General features: G+C 46.1%; 3 non-coding genes across 3 annotated transcripts; 1 reads left to right on the top strand and 2 right to left on the bottom strand.

Moving 5' to 3' along the window:
* The first annotated feature begins 8,846 nt into the window (after positions 1-8,846).
* Positions 8,847-8,919, top strand: TRNAF-GAA. Its single transcript has one exon. It is a non-coding gene; the product is annotated as a tRNA-Phe (tRNA).
* A 1,106-nt stretch (positions 8,920-10,025) lies between these two features.
* On the bottom strand, positions 10,026-10,098 carry TRNAF-GAA. Its single transcript has one exon. It is a non-coding gene; the product is annotated as a tRNA-Phe (tRNA).
* Positions 10,099-11,948: 1,850 nt separating this feature from the next.
* Positions 11,949-12,020, bottom strand: TRNAM-CAU. Its single transcript has one exon. It is a non-coding gene; the product is annotated as a tRNA-Met (tRNA).
* Between the last annotated feature and the right edge of the window lie 2,261 nt (positions 12,021-14,281).

Genomic DNA, 14,281 nt, shown 5'->3' on the forward strand with positions numbered 1-14,281 from the left:
GCATGAATCCAAAAGCCTTGGATGGAAAATAAAACTTCTGGTCCCGGTGGCCGACCCAGATTGGATCCTGCAACATTAACCCTGGGACACGTATGTTCGCTTTCATTCGTGACAATCTCCCCGTATTCTTCATACGTCTGGACTGTGGGGTAGGATGGCAAGATGGAAGCCTTTTTCTTACAAAAAATAAATAAAAACAAATCCCCCATCTAAGCCTGGCTATATTTTGCAAAAAATCTACATTTAGTCTGACAAAAGCATGTGGGAAAAAAATGTTAAGTTCTGATGGGAGCAAGGCTGAACCTTTTGGCCGTAATTGCAAAAAAAATATATGATCGGCGCAAAAACAACACTGCGCATTACCCAAAGCGTGGTGATGGCCGCATTATGCTCTGGGGCTGCTTTTCTTCAGCTGGAACTGGGGGCTTTAGTCAACGTGGAGGGAATTGTGAACCGTTCCAAATGTCAGCCTATTTTTGGCAAACCTACCCTTCAGGACTCTGCTACAAGGCTATAAAATGAAGACAAATTTTTACCTTCCAACACAATGACCCAAAGCATACCTCCAAATCAATAAAAGAATGGCTTCACCAGAAGAAGGATCCACGTTTTGGAACGGCTCGGATCCGAACCCAATTAAAAATGTGCGGAGTAACTTGAAGAGGGGCCTGGCACAGGAGATGCCCGAACAATCTGACAGATTAGGAGCACTTTTTGCGAGGAAGAGCGGGCAAAGATTCCCAAGGCAGGATGTGGCTATCCCGAAAGATTGCATGCTGTCATAAAACCAAAAGGGGCTTCCACGAAGCGTTAGCTTAAGGGTGCATCTTTATGCAACCCACGTTATTGTAAATTTTTCATTTGTTAGTTTTCCCTCTAGAAGATTTAGTTTTTCAATTGAGTTGTGCAACTCGTATGTTATATTAAAGGTGGGGAAAATTTTTTTAAAGTGATTTATTTTGATCTTTTTTTTTTTTGCTTCTTAAAGCCTGGCATTTTAACGGGGGTGTGTAGACTTTTTATATCCACTGTACATGTAGAAAACAAGCCTTGAGCCAAGAGAGGAGCTGCAAAAACATATGTCCCCTTTTTAATGTGTTTTTTTTCCCCTTTGCTCTGCAGTTAATGAACACAAAGGTGAGGAAACAGCTCTAAAATATTTCTTCCATTTTTGGGGGTCGGTGAGATTGAAAACAGGGAGGATTCTGGGAAAATGAGAAGTTGATGTTGGCCATCTCTTCCTTCCTAGCCTCAATGTCTGGAAGCCAGGAATGTACCAAGCTATCTAGGAAGTTGTTGTTGTTGTTAATTGCGAAGTCGTGTCCGACCCATCGCGACCCCATGGACAACATTCCTCCAGGTCTTCCTGTCCTCTACCATTTTCTGGAGTCCATTTAAGCTCACATCTACTGCTTCAGTGACTCCATCCAGCCATCTCATTCTCTGTCGTCCCCTTCTTCTATTGCCCTCCATCTTTCCCAGCATTAGGCTCTTCTCCACTGAGTCCTTCCTTCTCATTCGGTGGCCAAAGTATTTGAGTTTCAACTTCAGGATCTGGCCTTCTAAAGAGCAGTCGGGGTTGATCTCCTCCAGGACTGACCAGTTTGAACACCTTGCAGTCCAGGGGACTCGCAGGAGTCTTCTCCAGCACCATAGTTCAAAGGCCTCAATTCTTTGGCGCTCAGCCTTTCTTATGGTCCAGCTTTCACAGCCATACATTCAGGTTCCTATGGAGAAAAAATCTTTACAGCATCGGACTTTCCTTTCACCACCAGATATATCCACAGCTAAGCGTCCTTTCGGCTTTGGCCCAGTTGCTTCATTCTTTCTGGCGCTACTAGTACTAGCCCTCTGCTCTTCCCCAGTAGCATATTGAACACCTTCCGACCTGAGGGGCTCATCTTCCAGTGTCATATCTTTTTGCCTTTTAGTACTGTCCATGGGGTTTTCATGGCAAAGATACTGGAGTGGTTTGCCATTTCCTTCTCCAGGAAATGGAGAAGTTAGAAAGTTAGGGGGTGGATTTTCTGACTGTTCTTCCGTAACATCTTCCCCGTCCTCTGCATTAACCCTGATTTTATCGCTAATGCCAGCCATCCAACTAGGTTAAGACAGCAAAAGAAACTCCTGGGGCATTTTTTTACCAAGACTATAACTTTACCTGAGATTCCGTGTGGGTACAGAAGTAGAAAAGTTCTAACAATTTCACGCGAAAACAGCACAGGAAAACTTTCCCTTTTTCCCTTGGACCTCCCATTGTTCACCATCCACCGTCCACCAATCATTTGCACTCTCTTCATTTTGGGAAGGATCTGTCTGTCTCAGAATTCCCCAACTGGTGACCTTGAGGTGTTGGGTCTGTCTCAGGCTTCCCATCTGCACAGGTGCATTGCAAATTTCCCTCCCAAGCCTCCCTTACATTCCAATGCATTCCCTCCCCCCCCCATTACAGTTGTCTGGAGCGTAGTGAGTCAACCATGATGATCAGGGCAATATTTGGCCATTTTTAAGGTGTGTGGACTTCAACTCCCAGAATTCTAGATTCGAAAAACATTGGTTTATAGCAGTGGTGACGAACCTATGGCACACGTGCCAGAGGGGACACTCGGAGCCCTCTCTCTGGGCGTGCACGCCGTTGCCCCAGCCCTGCCTCCCTCCGCAGCCCCCTCCTCACCAGCAGCCCCCCCCCGGAGGAGAGTCGCCCCCGGGCGCGGCTCACGTGGAGCAGCACAGCCAAGGACATGGCAGTCGGGCAGTGAGGCAAGACTGCCCTCTTGCCCCGTCGTGCGCAGATGATGCTGCGGGGTACAGGCAGAGGGCGTAGCCTCCATGGCGCTGCTGGACCGTCTGGGCAATCTGCGGTGGGCCGTGGAGGCGATGGGTGACCCTGTGAGCTGGTAGGGCACGGGCAGAGGACGTAGCCGCCATGGCGCTGCTGGGCTGCCTGGGCAATCTGCTGCAGCAGGCAATGGGTGGCCCTGCGGGTGAGTGGGGCAGGGGTGGTTTTGAGGCACTCCGTCTCTAAAAGTTTGCCATCGCTGGTTTATACAGTAGCTTCCCTGCTGGCTTACATGGATTTGGGTTCATTTAGAAATTGGGAACATGGACTCTTAAAGTTCCGGGCAGAACATAGTTGGGTAAAATTGATACTGGCCTATTCCATAAATGGTAATCTATTTTATAGTATCTCAGGGCAACTGAATAGGCGAGAAGGGGGAATCTTAATTTGTCTTACAGTAATCCTGCTGCTAGACTAGCCTGGAAGGCATGTTAAGAAGGATCTATGGGGTTACCTTCTCCCAGTCAGAAAGGTGGAGAAGGGAAAGATTTATGAAACTGCAGTGTAGAAACTGACCTTGGTTGTTAGAAAAACTAAGTCTTGGATGGGAACTTTCAGGAGATGCTAGGCCAGTGGTTCTCAACCTGTGGGTCGGGACCCCATTTGGGGTTGAACGACCATTTCACGTGGGTTGTCAAACAACGCAGTCCGCAATTTTTTTCCCCCTTTTCCTTAGCTGTGCTACTCCCTTTTATTCTATTGGCTTTTGAAAGCCAATAGAATAGACTCTCTTGAATAAAGTCTAATTCTATTGGCTTTCAAAAGCCAATAGGAATTGTCCAGGCTGTCTCTGCCCTGCTGAGCCCGCCAAAAGTCCCATTCTGCAAACGGCGCTGCGCCAGTTGAGTAGTCCTTGACTTACGACCGGTTGAATAGTCCTCGACTTACGACCGGTTGGGGGTTGCGGCATTAAAAAGGTTGAGAACCACTGTGCTAGGCTGTAAGGTTCAGAGGTCAACCAGGAGGCACTTCTGTACTCATCTCTGAAAACTGCATAGATCTGTCCGTGAAGTCATCAGGAACTAAGCCCAACTTGAAGGAGAGTTGATGTCGTTGGGTAGAGCATTTGACCAGTCCAATAAAAGGGGGGTTGGGGTCTCCTTCTTTGTCTCTTTTATTGTCTTGATCCAAAATTATGGGCAACCAGTACAGGCTCATGAGCCCAAGTTCAGTCCAAACTCTGCATTTAAGAAATCCTCCTTCAAACTGATTTGAGCCTCAATCAGACGGGGCCTATTTTAGTCTCAGCTGGCCATTTTTACACTTGAGATATTCTTAAAGCGAGAAGGCTCCGCGTACTTCTCTGTTTTTTGCTTGGTATTCTTGAAATTCCTAGTTGGGTGGCTATAATAAATTTAAATAAATAACCACACATGATTGTAGGCATGCTGTCCTCTTGTAATCCTAGGTTGTTCTTTCGCCAATGCTTGTCCTCTCCTGCTCAAGAGGAAAATTGAGATCACACATAGCTATAATTCCATCCCATCTGATTTGGGGTTCTGTTTCATGAGTCAGGGAAGATTTGAATACAGGTCTTGCCGGTCCAGGAGAAGTTCCACAAGAGCTTTGCCAACCTAGTGCCCTCAAGATAGTTGGACAGGAACTCCCACCGTACCAGGTAGGCTGTCCTCCTCCAACGACGGGCATTACGATCTGATGTTGCGGGAGTGGTCCAGGGTGGAAAACTCTAGTGCTGAGCCCACCTGCATCCCAGAATTCAAATTGTTTATAATGTGTATCTAGCTAGAAGGAAATCCCTTTCTTCCATGAAAAACAACAACAACAACGTTCAGCAATGTTCCTGATTAAGCCGCTGTTTCTCAGAATCTGCCTTTCCTTCAAGTCCAGATTAGCCAGTGCTTCCTTCTGAGATGCTTGTGACCATTGCCTTTCCTCCAGCCCTCTGTGGCTTTCTCTTCACACGAAACGTCACCTTTTGCACCCGTCTGTAGCCCCTCAGCCTGTATGCATGCCTGCTTTATTCGCACCGAGAGGCACTGCTTTCTTCCCATGAACGTTTGTGATTCTGTAGTTGTAAATGCATTAAAAATATCTTTAATTTACCCTTGGGTGTTTTTTATCGGTTATATCTTAAACTTTTTGTGTCTGTGTGTGTATGGATTCTTATTTCATTACATCAGGGGTAAGGGAGATGCCTGCCTCTGCTCTGTTGACTAATAAAACTGAACTGGAATGGAATGGAATAGAATAGAATTGGAATGGAATGGAATAGAAGAATAGAATAAAATTGGAATAGAATTGAATTGAAATAGAAGAATAGAATAGGAATGGAATAGAATAGGAATAAAAGAATAGAATAGGAATGGAATGGAATAGAATTGGAATAGAAATAGAAGAATAGAATAGAATAGGAATAGAAGAATAAAATAGAATTGGAATAGAATAGAATTGAAATAGAAGAATAGAATAAGAATTGGAATGGAATAGGAATAGAATAGAATACAATAGGAATAGAATAGAATAGAGCTGGAAGGGACCTTGGAGGTCTTCTAGCCCAGCCCCCTGCTCAAGCAAGAGAACCTATACCATTTCCGATAACTGTCTAGCCCAATGTTCTCAACCTTTTTAATGCCGCGACCCCCCAACCGGTCATAAGTTGAGGACTACCCAACCGGTCGTAAGTCGAGGACTACCCAACCGGTTGTAAGTTGAGGACTTTCCCTGCTCGGGAGCGCCGCGCATGTGTGGTGCCGCCCCCTGCACCGGCCGAGGTGTAGCTGGCAAGCGGCAGAGACGGCGTAGGCCGACCACCGGCTGGGCCACCAGCTGGCCCAGCCCAAGGCAGGTAAGGCACCCGCCGGGCCCCATACACGCCAGCAATCCTCCCTGCGTTCGCTGGCCTCCCACCCCTGGCCCTCTTTTACTTACATTTTTAGTAGTTGCTCAGCAGGGAGGGGTGGAAGCTTCCAGACAGCTCGCCTTCGCTGCAGACAACTTGCAGCACCGTTTGCAGACTGGGGCTTTTGGCGGGCTCAGCAGGGCAGAGACAGCCTGGACAATACCTATTGGTTTTTGAAAGCCAATAGAATTAGACTCTATTCAAGAGAGTCTATTCTGTTGGCTTTCGAAAGCCAATAGAATAAGAGGGAGTAGCACAGCTAAAGAAAAGGGGGAAAAAATGGCAGACAGCCTTGTTTGGCGACCCCTGTGAAATGGTCGTTTGACCCCAAATGGGGTCGCAACCCACAGGTTGAGAACCGCTGGTCTAGCCTCTTTAAAAAGTGATGCTAGACTTATTTATGGAGAGATAGTGATTTCTTTACAAACTCAGCTCCCACTAGCATCCTATAGCTTTTTTGCTATCCTGATTTGAATGCCCCCTTTTAGAAAGTTGGTGGCAGTGGAAACTTTCATTAAGAAAGACATGGAAAGAATTATTGTGTGCTGCCCTGAGTCCCTCTGTGGGGGAGATGGGTGGCCATATAAATCTAATTAATAAAAAAGAATTCAGGAAACAGCTGAGAAGGGAAGACTTAACATCTCTTGTTAAATTTTACTTTATTTTTCTTTAATTCACCACATCTAGAAACTGCCCATTACCCTTACGGAGGGACTCTGGTGTTGTACAAATGAAATGTTAAAAATACAAAAACTGAATATAAAACTTGAAAAAGAGGCACTGGCTACTTTTGCTGTTACTACTACTACGGTTGATATCCTGCCTATCTTGTAGGAAAACAATGAAGGAAATAGGGATGACATGATTCCTTATGGACCTCCAGCAACAGAAATGCAAGTAGTTACAAGCACAAAGCCACTAGTAAATAATCAGGCAAACCCAACTCTCGTAGCACTGATGATACTATCTAGTTTGGTAAGGAAACGCCTGCAAGAAAACAACCAACCATAGAGACTACAATTCAGCCCTGAACTACAAATGTTCTATTAGGTCAGGGGTAGGCAACCTTGGCTCTTTTATGACTCGGTGGACTTCAACTCAATGTAAATATATATATACATTGCTTACTGGTGTACACCGCTTAGAGAGTGCTTGCACTTAAAGCGGTATATAAGTCTCATAAATAAATAAACTCCCAGAATTCCTGAGCCAGCCATGCATGGCTGGCTCAGGAATTCTGGGAGTTGAAGTCCACGAGTCATAAAAGAGCCTACCCCGTATTAGGTCTATCAAAGTTCTGTACCATTCAACTGGAAATCCATCTGGGCCTGGGCTTTCCCAATTTCACAGATCACAGAAGACACCCATGAGCATCCAGCTAACACCCATAAGCATCCAGCTTCTCTTCTAAAGATTTTAACTTTATTTTTTTTTTATTTTCATTTTTCTAATTTTTATTTATTTGATTTTTCCAATGCAAATTTCTTTTCTTCTGCATAATCCATAGGTGGGCCTTTAAAATATTCCTATGGATTTGGAAAAAGTCGATGTTTATTTTTGTTATTTTTTTACTTTGATTCATTTTTAATGCATTACCTACATTATTTGTACTGGCGACCCTGACTTATGATCGTAATGGAGCCTACCCATCACAATCATAAGTAACAATGGTTGTAAAGCAAGTCACCCACATGACCAACCAATCCTGTGACCATTTTAATGGCATTAAGCAAATGCTTTGGTCGTAAAGCACCCTCGGTGTTTGCAATGGGCCAGTTTTGTTGAAACCAGGAATAAATGTCAGTTTTTGGCAAAACTATCATAAAATTCAGTCGTGATTCTGAGAGGCTGTGTGATGACCCAGGGCACAGCACCGAGGCAATGCAGTCAGCTGGCAATTCAAACTGCCCTTTAATTGCCCCAAATTTTCCCTTCTGGCAAGCCTCCAAACACAGGAAGACACACACACCTCTGGTTGCAAGTAGTTAAACATACAGTCTGATTAGGAGAGGAATTTACTCAAGGCCATGGAGATAAGAAAGAATAACACATACATCATAAACCTAAGGAGTCTGTGTGAATACACACTTGCCTGAGCAGTTTCAGTAGGGGAGCCAAAATACGGTCCGAGTTCCTTAAACATCCAAGCAATGTTGTCAGCCAGTCCAATGGTCAGAGTGTCTTGGTTTCCAAGCAGAAGTCACCAAACAAGAGATCAGCAACAACGCACACAAAACTCCCAAGGAATCAGGATTTGTTCCCGACAAAAGCCTCTCCCCACAGCGTCTCCTTAAATCTCATTCTCCATGTGTGCCTTGTGGAGAGGGACAGGACTCTCTCCTCCCAAGTAGTTGAGCCTGCCTGCGTTGTTCCCTCCTCTTCCCTCCTCTCCACTCTCCGTGCTCTAGGATCATGTGGGGGTGGCCCTTGCTCATTGCCTGAATTCTGCCTCTCCTGTTCCTCCCGTCCCAATCCTAAAGGGCCCCAGCCTGCCAGCCTGCTCTTCCCCACATTCCTCTGAAGCCACAGACACCTCTCCCTGGACCTCCATAGGGTCCCGTTCCAGCTCATTTTCCTCCGCAGGCTCAGATGAGGCATGACAGGCTGCAAACCACCATAAATGTAGGCTGGTTGCCAAGCACCTGATGGGTGGTCATGTGACATGGGGTGGGGCAGGTGTCAGAATTTAAGCGATACGTTGAAAGTTGACTACCTTATTTTGACCTGGAATATTTTGCCTGCACTGACGATTGCTTTCACATGAATATGCAAATGGTCTACTGTTCACAACCAGGAAGACACACTTAAAGCAGGTCACTAACCAAAATAGAAACCCCTTTTGGGGATGGGTTTCTTGGCTGCTGAGCTGGACAAAGCTCTTTGGGAAACCAATTAACCAGTGGAACAGCTTTGCCTTCAGAAATCATGGGCGCTCCATCACTGGAAGTTTTTAAGAAGAGACTGGACAGCCACTTGTCTGAAATGGTATAAGGTCTCCCGCTTAAGCAGGGGGCTGGACTAGATGACCTCCAAGATCCCTTCCAGCTCTATTCTGATCAATTGACTGAACAGGAGTGAATTTTGTGCTGCTATTTTCAAAGCTGGATGATGCCACTTTAACATGGGTTACAAACACTTCAGTGGACAGCCAAAGTAGCTCAGCTGGGAGAGCATTAGACTGAAGATCTAAAGGTCCCTGGTTCAATCCCGGGCTTTGGCAAGCTTGTGACTAGTGCACATTTTTTTATAGTCTCCGACTACTCCTTTTGATAAGTGTCCGACCCATCGCAACCCCATGGACATCAACTTCTGAAATGAAACTGGCTGAAGCCACCTTTGTCATTCTCAGTTGCCACACAAATTGGGAGGAAGGGGATGGGGAAGAAACTGAAAGGATTGCTAGACTAAACACAATCCCGTGGGAACCAAGGTCATTCCCACAGGTGCTGGAAGATAGAGAGAAGAAGTGTCACGAAGCCCGCCAATTGCCCTCATTGGATAGCATGATCAATAGCATAGTACAGTGATGGTGAACCTATGGCACTCGTGCAGTGTGCAGTGGCTGATGGTGTCAGGTAGCAGCCCCCCCTGCCTTGCAATGTTCCTCCAGGTCTTCCTGTCCTCTACCATCTTCTGGAATCCATTTGAGTTCACACCTACTGCTTCAGTGACTCCATCCAGCCATCTCATTCTCTGTCGTCCCGTTCTTCTATTGCCCTCAGTCTTCCCCAACTTTAGGCCCTTCTCCAGGCTAATAGAATAAACTCTCTTGAATAGAGTCTAATTCTATTGGCTTTCAAAAGCCAATAGGAATTGTCCAGGCTGTCTCTGCCCTGCTGAGCCCGCCAAAAGTCCCATTCTGCAAACGGTGCTGCATCAGTTGAGTAGTCCTTGACTTACGACCGTTGAGTAGTCCTCGACTTACGACCGGTTGGGGGTCGCGGCATTAAAAAGGTTGAGAACAACTGAGAATGACAAAGGTGGCTTCAGCCAGTTTCATTTCAGAAGTTGATAAACATCCAAAACATATAAATGCTCATTCAGTTCCTTTCAGTCTCTACTAATTACTATTAAACCTCATGCCCACTCCATCGGGAGAAATTGAATGAGGTCTGGCACAGGGTTCTGTCTTTGGATGCAAAACTCTCAAAATGTGCAATCCCGCCTTTAAATTTGCTTACAATGTACCCCAGGTTTGCAACCTGCAGTTTGAGAATCTCAGACCTTAAAAACAAGTGCCCTAAGGCTAAAGCTTGCATTCGTGGAGGATCACTTATCAAAAGGAGTAGTCGGAGACTATAAAAAAATGTGCACTAGTCACAAGCTTGCCAAAGCCCAGGATTGAACCAGGGACCTTTAGATCTTCAGTCTAACGCTCTCCCAGCTGAGCTACTTTGGCTGTCTTCTAAGCTATTTGTAACCCATGTTAAAGTGGCATCATCCATCTTAGAAAGTAGTAACACAAAATTCACTCCTGTTCAGTGAAAGTTTGGCTTTTCAAAGAGCCCTGTCCAGCTCAGCAGCCTAGCAACCCAACCCCCAAAAGGGGTTTCTGTTTTGGTTAGTGACCTGCTTTAAGTGTCTCTACCTGGTTGTGACATGTCAAGGCCATGGTTTTCCCAGTTGCAATGTATGGCTGTGAAAGTTGGACCATAAGAAAGGCTGAGCGCCAAAGAATGGAGGCCTTTGAACTATGGAGCTGGAGAAGACTCCTGCGAGTCCCCTGGATTGCAAGGTGATCAAACCGGTCAGTCCTGGAAGAGATCAACCCTGACTGCTCTTTAGAAGGCCAGATCCTGAGGTTGAAACTCAAGTACTTTGGCCACCTAATGAGAAGGAAGGACTCACTGGAGAAAAGCCTAATGCTGGGAAAGATTGAGGGCAATAGAAGAAGGGGACGACAGAGAAGGAGGTGGCTGGATGGAGTCCCTGAAGCAGTAGGCGTGAACTTAAATGGACTCCAGAAGATGGTAGACGACAGGAAGGCCTGGAGGAACGTTGTCCATGGGGTCATGATGGGTTGGACATGACTTCGCAATTAACAACAACAACCTGATTGTGAAGAGCAGACCATCTGCATGTTCATGCAAAAACTATGGCCAGTGCAAGCAAAATATTCCAGGCCAAAATACAGGTAGTCCTCAACTTTACACTGGTCGCTTAGTGATTATTCAAAGTCCCAACAGACTTCTCCAGGGTACTTATGACCCAGTTCCGAAGTTCCCACAATCACCCCACCTCCAGGGTCATGTGGCCACATGTCAAGTGCTTGGCAACCAGCCTACATTTATGGCTGTTTGCACCCTCCTAGAGTCATGTGACTGTGTTTCATGATGGTTTTGCCAACACCTGGCATTTACTTCTGGTTTTCAGCAAAATTGGCACATAGCAAACAGCGGAGTGCTTTACGGCCGCAGTGTTCATTTAATGACTGCCACAAAAAAAGACTGTTAGACCCGCTTTATGGCTTATGACTGTGATGGGCAGGCTCCATGCAGTTATTATTATTATTGATCATCACAGTCAGCCAGATGTTCAGACTGGATTTGGCATTTTGTCTACCTATCGAGTCCTTACCCAGGACCTGGGATAGGCAGATGTGGATGTTTGATGGTATTACAGATATCGTCGCAGGATGGAAGCAGTTCCTAGTAAGGCCGCATTTTGCAATTGACTAATAGCGAATTTGTCAATGCCAATGGTGTTCAAGTGGTGCTCCAGTTGTTTTGGGATTGCACCCAAGGCGCCTATGACTATTGGTACTACCCTTGCTTGCTTTTGCCACAGTCTTTCTATTTCTATTTGTAGGTCTTTGTATTTTGTTATCTTCTCCAGTTCTTTCTCTTCTATTCTGCTATCTCCAGGCACTGCCACGTCCACTATCCAGACTTTTTTGTTTTTCTTATCGACAATTGTTAAGTCTGGGATGCTATGTTGCAGGTGCTTGTCTGTTTGAATTCTGAAGTCTATGATGATGATGATGATGATGATGATGATGATGATGATGATGTCCGTCTGATGAAAACCCCAGATTCAGAAAGTGCCTCTGTCAGGTTCGCCCAGAAAATGAAGTACTTTGAGAGCAGCTCAGGAACAGTGCCTGCTTCAAGGCTTCTGGCCAGTACGTTACTGCACATTTTTACCAAAAATAAATCAATCAATTTACAAAGCCTCTAGAGAGCAGCAGCAGCCAAACAGCCACTTCCTCCCCCCCCCCCCACGGAACAAAATAAAAAGTTTACTTTAGCCTAGCAGAGGATGGTTTCGATCCATCGACCTCTGGGTTATGGGCCCAGCACGCTCCCGCTGCGCCACTCTGCTGGATTGAAAGCAGAAGCTGGAGGGGAGAAGATTAGGCTGATGTGATTTGCCAGCCCGTTTCTGCACTTGCAAGGTCAGCTGCAAGCATAATGAGGATGCTTGCTGAGCAGAAACATCTCAGTTCCGGCTTGTGACAGAAAGAGAGTGCCAGGCTGTACCTTTACACCACACACACCACTCCGCAACACGCCCAGCCAGAATCACTTTGAAGTTCCTGAAGGACCAAAGATGGTGGTTGTATATAGGTAGTCCTTGATTTATGACCGCAATAGAGCCTAACGTTTCTGTTGCTAAGTCAGGCATTTTGTTAAGTGAGTTTTGCCCTGTTTTACAATTTTCCTTGCCACCGTTGTTAAATGAATCACTGCAGTTGTTCAGTGAATCTGTTTCCCCGCTGACTTTGCTCGGCACAAAAGGCGAACGCGTGATCGCGGGACACTGCAACCGTCCTAAATACATGCCAGTTGCCAAGCATCTGAATTTTGGTCACATGATCACGAGGATATTTCAACGGTCATTCAAAATTGGTCATAAGTCACTTTTTCCCCGTGCCATTCTAACTTTGAACGGTCACTAAACGAATGGTTGGAAGTCAAGGACGTGGTGACGCAGTGGTTGGAAGGCAGTACTGTGGGCTACTTCTGCTGCCTGCCGGCTGCCAGCAATTCTGCAGTTCAGTTCTCACCCGGCTCACGGTGGACTCCGCCTTCCATCCTTCCGAGATCGGTAAATTGAGGTCCCAGATTGCTGGGGGGGAGGCATATGCCGATTCTGTATATACAGCTTGGAGAGGGTTGTAAAGCATTGTGAAGCGGTATATAAGTCTAAGTGCTCTTGCTCTTGGTACCTGTATCCGGTCTACATTTAGCACACACTGGAAGGACAGCATCAGAAGGGGCAGCAGGCATGTTAAATCAGAAGACAAGTCAAACTAAGAGCCTAGAAGGGTTTGAAATGAGACTTCCTGGCTCAGCCTTGTTCTGGAAACTTTTCCAAGGTCCGTTGGTCAAGTTCCCTAATTCACAGCAACCTCTGACTTGGCCTAAGTCAGGGGTAGGCCACCTTGGCTCTTTTATGACTCGTGGACTTCAACTCCCAGAATTCCTGAGCCAGCCATGCTGAGGGGAAAGGGAGAGGTTTCCAAGCTGAGCCAGGCTGGCTCAGGAATTCTGGGAGTTGAAGTCCACAAGTCATAAGAGAGCCAAGGGGGCCTACCCCTGGCCTAAGTCCATGGCCAAGTCAGAAGATGTCTTCCTTCAGCTCCTATACTGCTCCTAAGTATTTCTTTTGGCCAGGATCAGATGATTCTTGGCTTAATTCCCAAGGCTCCATTTTCAGATGGTGGTGATGTAGAGCAGGGGTTCTTAACCTGGGCGATATCGCCCCCCTAGGGGGCGATTTCATTTTTCAGGGGGGCAATGGAACGAAAAGGGGCGACGCGGGGGCAAAGGAACGAAAAGGGGGTGATATGGGGGCGATGGAGTGAGAAGTTTGGGGGACACTTTTGAGACTTTTTCGTACAGCGAATGGCTTTATGTCTGTCGTACAAAAACATCAGATCGCTTGCTATTAGTGGATTGAATGGTGTTTTCAAATGTTCCTCCAGCTAGCTTCAGTACAGAACGCCGTACATATGTGAAGACGCATCGCTTATCTTCATGCACGTTGCACAGCAGCCTCTACCCATACAGTGGCGCACCGTTGGCCAGAATATGGGAGATATGGGAAAAAGACTGGAAATAAATTATTTGCATCGATATGTCCTGATGACAATTTTAAAGAAAACAAAAAAAGTGTTTGCATAAATTGAAGAATTATTTCCTATGTTGTGATTGAGGGGTTATGTTGGGCGAGGGGGTGATGACAACTTCCTCAGTGGCTCAAGGGGGCGATTCGTTCAAAAAGGTTGAGAACCACTGATGTAGAGCAGTGTTTCCCAAACTTGACAATTTTAAGGCATGAGGACTTCAACTCCCAGAATTCCACAGCCAGCAACGCTGGCTGTGGAATTCTGGGAGTTGAAGTCCACATGCCTTAAAATTGTCAAGTTTGGGAAACACTGATGTAGAGGATCAGGAGAAGGAGAGTTCTGGTCAGGGTAAAGAGGGTGAGGTTGGAAGCTGACTCAACCTTAAGTCTGTAGCCTAAAAGCTTGTTATGAGGGGCTGGGTATGGCGCTCTTCTCCATCTGAAGACAGTTCTTCTGACAGGACCCTCACACACACCACTATTATCAGGTAGCTCCAGCTCAGCAGCTTTTA

Source organism: Crotalus tigris, unplaced genomic scaffold (assembly GCF_016545835.1).
Source record: "Crotalus tigris isolate CLP2741 ecotype Arizona unplaced genomic scaffold, ASM1654583v1 scf7180000020145.1122116, whole genome shotgun sequence".
NCBI classification, from domain to species: domain Eukaryota; kingdom Metazoa; phylum Chordata; class Lepidosauria; order Squamata; family Viperidae; genus Crotalus; species Crotalus tigris.